The sequence below is a fragment of the Octodon degus genome, unplaced genomic scaffold, assembly GCF_000260255.1.
Source record: "Octodon degus isolate 3935 unplaced genomic scaffold, OctDeg1.0 scaffold00182, whole genome shotgun sequence".
Taxonomy (NCBI): domain Eukaryota; kingdom Metazoa; phylum Chordata; class Mammalia; order Rodentia; family Octodontidae; genus Octodon; species Octodon degus.
Genome location: NW_004524758.1, coordinates 11,383 through 17,077, shown reverse-complemented (window position 1 = coordinate 17,077; position 5,695 = coordinate 11,383). Strand labels below are relative to the sequence as shown.

The 5,695-nt window shown below is 41.6% G+C and overlaps 1 pseudogene; it reads right to left on the bottom strand.

Moving 5' to 3' along the window:
- Nucleotides 1-892: 892 nt before the first annotated feature.
- LOC101582808 lies at nt 893-1,767 on the bottom strand (annotated as a pseudogene).
- Nucleotides 1,768-5,695: the final 3,928 nt, after the last annotated feature.

Below are 5,695 nucleotides of genomic sequence, written 5' to 3'. Positions count from 1 at the left end.
AGAGAGAGATTTCATCTCACCCCAGAAAGAAAGGCAATTATCAAGAAATCAGTCAATAGCAAATGATGCCAGGGCTGGGGGCGGGGGCAGAATGTAACTTTTCTCCACTGTTGGTGGGAGTGTAGACTGGTGCAATAACTATAGAAGTTAGTATGGTGATTCCTCAAAAAGGGGACCTAGGACCAAAGTTTCCATTCAACCCAAGAATTCCCCTTCTTGATATCATCCTGAAAGAATTAAAAGCATCATACCACAACAATATATGCACACCCATGTTTATGTCAGCACAGTTTGTAATAACTAAAACCTGGAAAAAGCCCCAATGACCATCATCTGGTAAATGGATAAAGAAAATGTGTAATTCTTTTATATGATGAAGTACTATTCAGCCATTCAGCCATAAGGAAGGGTAAGCTCAGGACATTACTAGGTAATGGATGTACCTTGACACCATACTCTTTTTTTTTTTTTTTTTTTTGGCATTTATTTATTTATTAACACGTTCTCTGCCAAGATTTCACATTAGGTTAAAATTCAATTCAGTCTTTTTACATTTCTCTGCTGAGGTTGGCATCTCAGTGCATTACAGAAAAAACACCTTCTCCAGCAGTCAGCGTGACCAGCATCTGCATAGTAAGCCCCACAGTCAGCCTCTGTGTTCCCCAGTGAACCACCTAGATGTTAATACTGCTCTACTACACGGTAAAAGCTCCTAACTCAAATTTATTGGAAAAGGAGTGAAAATTCTGCAAAGTGCACTTTTAAAAAGAGGTACTTTTTGCATTTGAAAAGAAACCAGTGAATCCTCTAAGAATAGTAGAAGGGAGTATTTTACAGTGAAGCACATGATTTGGAGAGAAGAATTCCGACGCTGCTCTGCTGGTCAATGGCGTTAATACTCTTCTTGCTCCTCCTGTGGGCCCCCTTCATCAGGTATCACAAAGCCTTCGTCTGTGGCATAGAGAATGTCTACAATCCTCTGCAATACAGGGTCATTTTCCCCTTCATTCTCCTGGCAAATCAATTCAATGTTCCTTAGCTTCCCAAAGTAGAAATCTCTTTCTTTCTCCAAGTCTTCCACAGTAAGTTTCAATACGTGGACCTGCTGCATCAGTTCAGCGGCCTCCTCACCCCATTGCCCACACCAGGATTCTTCCGCACCACACCTGGACCAGCCTTAGGCGTTGAAGTAGTTCTCTGGGTTGAAATGGGCCTCTGTGGAGCTGCACTGCTCGAGCCGAGAGGTTTCTTCGGTTTATTCAGAGCTGGAGCAACAAGAGAAGGAGCCACTGCGGTCTCCTGACTTGTCTGGCAGCTACAGGGTCATACTCTTTTCCATCATAGTTTGCATCAAAAAATTTCTTGAACCACTGAACAAATTCAAAATTGTCCTGAAACTTTCCTTTTACTAATTTATCCACAGGAATTATTTTATCAACACCCATCCTTTTAAAGCCTGCTTGTAGTATTTTGAAGTTCTGAATATATTCACGTTCTAGCTTAGCTTGGAATTTCACTTTCTTCAAGGCAATGGAGCCAGGGAAGAGCATGTCCATAAACTGACAATAGGCAGCCCCTGAGCACAACTGTTCAATCTTTGTCAGATTCAACTGCAGAGACTCATTGATCCAGGCCAGCATGTCATGTCGACTTAGATTATCACTGGTGACTGATGTTGAGTATACGTTCACTGCCATCTTCAGCTCTCAGGGGAACCGCTTCTACTGCCCGCGCCCGGCTCCGGTTCCGTCTTCGTCTCGTTCAAACCACCAGACCCCTGACACCATACTCTTAAGAGAAATCAGAAGGCCACATTGTTTCTCTGGTGTGAGGCACAAAAAGTGTAAATAAGAACCAAGATGTATAATAGGTATCTTGAAATAGGAAAAATATTTCAAATATTGAGAGGAATGAAAGAGGGGAGGGGGAAAGGAACAAGGGAAAGTTAAAAAATACTCAGAAAAGGAAAATATGGAAACAAAGCTTTTGTAAATGGGGTGAGGAAGAAAAGTTGAAGGACGAGTAGAGGAATGGGAAAGAAAAGGCACAAATTATATAATGTGCAGAAACAAATTCTCTATTATAATGTGATCACTATGTATAATAAAGTATAAAATATACCAAAATCTGCTTGGAAAAAAATAGAACAGACATTTTCTCTTTTTTCTTTTTCTTTCTTTCCTTTTTAATTTTGTCTTTTTCAGACAGGGTCTTGCTATGTAGTTCAGCCTGGCCTTGAGCTCACTTTGTAGCCCAGGCTGGTCTCGAACTCACAACAATCATCCTGCCTCAGTTTCCTCAGAGCTGGGATTACAGGCGTGTGCCACCACACCCAGCTCAGACATTCTCTTAACCGACAGCCCCTGCATGTGAAGCACACAGTTGCTTGTGGCACCCTGCGCATGCGCGGCGGGCGAGCATGTGCCTCCTCTCCACCAGGAAGTTACATGCTCACCATGGGGCAGAAGTGCTTTCTCCCAAAGTTGTTCATACCAGTCTTAGCGTCAGCTTAATCATATAAATAGATATTAGATGAACTTGTGAAATGGGCTTGCAAGAAGCTCATCCTCTGGTTAACAACCTAAGTTTGCAGACCAAAATTAGATGAAAAGGAGGGCTACAAGGAAAGCCAACATTTTGGCCCTAGCCTTCTAAGGTCAATTAAGACTCAGGACATATGAGAACTTGTACTGTACCGTCATGTAACTCGGCATTGTCCAAAATTTTCTGATCAAGGAGATTATGGGGCCAAAGAGGAAAGTGATCGATGATGTAGAGTGTGCTTAAGGAGAGTCACATGGAGAGAAAACATTCTCTCAGGCTTTCACAGAGAGCACACTGGCCAAGCAATGGCCGTGACTCATCCACATAGCTGACACTGACAAAGGTTCTACAATCTGAGGTACAGGATCTCAGGATAACTCCTGAGGGGATTTCACTGACCTTCTCAGACCAAAAAGCTACAAATCTTGTTGCACAGGTCCTGCTTTACCTTGGTCTTAACCACCCAGCAGAAAAGTATAAAAATGAAATATAAGAAGTAAAGCCATGGCGTTATGTTGAGCTGTAGGGGAGTCAGGTCAACAGTTTCTGACATTGCCAGTGAAGCGTAAGACCCAATACTATTATGGACTTCTGAACTCTTTTAGATTATTTTGCTGATTTAACACACCTATAATATTCAAATAATGGAACTTAACCAAAAAAGTGTATACAGATGAATGTCCATTTTGTATCTGTGTATTCAAAGTGGTTAGGATAGATATATAGTTACATTCTCTTAATGAATAGAGGGATTTGTTCTAATAGTGTTTGTAGATAGGCTATCATGTCCACATCTTGTACAGCAATTAACCACTGGGAGAAATGTATGCAATGTGTTAATTATTGAAACTGTCCTACCAATTTGATTTGAAAAAGAAAAAAGAAAAAAAAGAAGAAGCTCATCCTCATTTTTATTCAAAGAAGAATGCTTTTAGGACAACATAAAGACATTCTAAAAAGAAAATGTTGTCAAATTAAGCATAGAGGAAAAACACTATAATAGTTTTGGAAAAATCAAGGTTTTTTAACTGTAAGGAATTATGCATTCATGTTGCTTCCTAAGTGCCCTCAAGTCCTTGACTTAAAAAAAAAACACTGTAATTGGAAATCATAAATAATCCTTCATTGGTGAAGATTGTGCAAGAGAAGTGACTCCAACTCTAATCGACCAACCCTCCAAGAAAAGATCTTGACCTTATTTCAAAACATGACTGAATAAACGTATATTTCTGTGTTTTGAGTTGATATAAAATGCGCCTCACACCTGTGTGCCATTTCTCATGACTCCCCCCTTGCGCACTCTGGTTAGGACCAGGTATGCAGCTTCTTATCTGAGGCAACAACTCCCACCACATCTGGTGCCTTCAGATCACGCAGCCCTGGAGAATGTGGCGCTGGAGGAGGAACAAGAGGTGAACTGAGGTCAGAACACGCAGTTTTTTAAGCCACAAGGCGTCTGGACACTGGGCAGTAATAAGGGCCATTAAAACTTTTAAACAAGGGAGTGACTTGGCCACATCATGTGCCTTACGGAGATAACACCCTGGCTTGGGGACGGAGCCTGGCCTGGAGGGAAGCTCCTCTGCCTGCCAGAGCCCCAGCCAGGAGGCTGCGCAGTGACCTGGTGCCTCTGATCCTTGACTAACAGAATCACACTTGGAATCTAGAGGTAGAGGTGGATTCTAGGGATATTTTCAAATTGATATCCAGAGAGCTCGATTGTTGGCTGGGCAGAGCACACAAAGGAGAAGTTAGAGTCACAAGCCACACTTAGGTTTGCAGATGGGACACAGAATTCCATCACAATGATGTCTGTGAGGTGGAAGTTAAAATAGAAGAACTTAGCCCAAGTGAGATGCTGGGATGGATTCTGGATAGCATGAGCTTTGTTATCCTGTGAGGCATGCGAGGGAGCAAAGACACTGAGTGTGTGGCTGGATTCACTACGGCAGTACTCAGAAGAAAGCCTTGGACTGCGTTCTTAGATTTGTTAGTAATGATCAGATAGAAGGAAATTAGTCATGAGTGCAAGTGGAAATGCCCTGCTAGAGATACAGAATGGAAAGTCAGCCTGAGAGGGTCTGTGAAATATTTTCATGAATCACTGAGAAAAGCACAGTAATAAAATCCATAAGAAAAATACTTCCAGAAGAGCACATACAAAGCAAACACGTGAAAAATTCTTAATCACATTCCTGATCATTTCCAAAATGAGATCATTTTTACACCACTAGATTGGCAAAAACTTAGTGTCTGACATTGTTAAATGTCCAATTGGGATTTGAGGAAGTCATACTTGACTATGGAATTGTATTGAGTACAACTGCTTTAGAAACTATTTTAGCACCATCTTATACAACATACCCAATAATGCTACTCCCAGGTATATGCCCTAGAGAATCTCTGGAATATGTAAACAAGAAGTTACATTAGGAAGTTATTTCAAGGTTAGGCAAGCGCAGGGACCACTGTTCAATCCCTGGCACCACATGCTGCATCAGCCTCGCTCCCAGGGCAGGCTGAGCCAGCCAGAGTCTGGGTGTAGTAGTGGAAACCTGTAATCTCAGTGCTGAGAAAGCTGAAAACAGGAGGATCACTATGAGTCTGAGCTGCATAGTGATACTCTGTAGCATCCAAATGCATAAAAAAGAGAAGTTATTTCAGCACCGTTGTCCCTATAGCACAATAATAGAAACTATCTACAAGGCCAACTACAGATGTATAATTTGCACACACACACATGACCTGAAAGGATCCTGAAACATAGTATTTAGTTGGAAAGCAAAGAAAAAACTTGCCAAAGACATCTTTTTTTTATTATTTTATAAACACTTAAAATAAGCAAAACTAAACAAATTCCAACTTCTATGTGTGCACATTTGGGACAAAGAGAAAAATCAAAATTTAGGATAGTGATTGTCTCTTGTGGGAGAAGAAACCAGGACAAAAGGACGAGGCAAGAGCAGACGCTAGGGCAGGTCCGCGTGGCCGGGGTGTGCCCGGCCCCGGTGCGTGGCGGGCTGATGGGCGCTCTCTGCGCTACTATCCATTACAGATTTCACACCTTATGAATATTCCTTTGAATGAATCAAAAGCATGCTAATAAAGATGCAAATTAGAAAAAAAACTGGTCTTAGATTTCCTCTTAGAA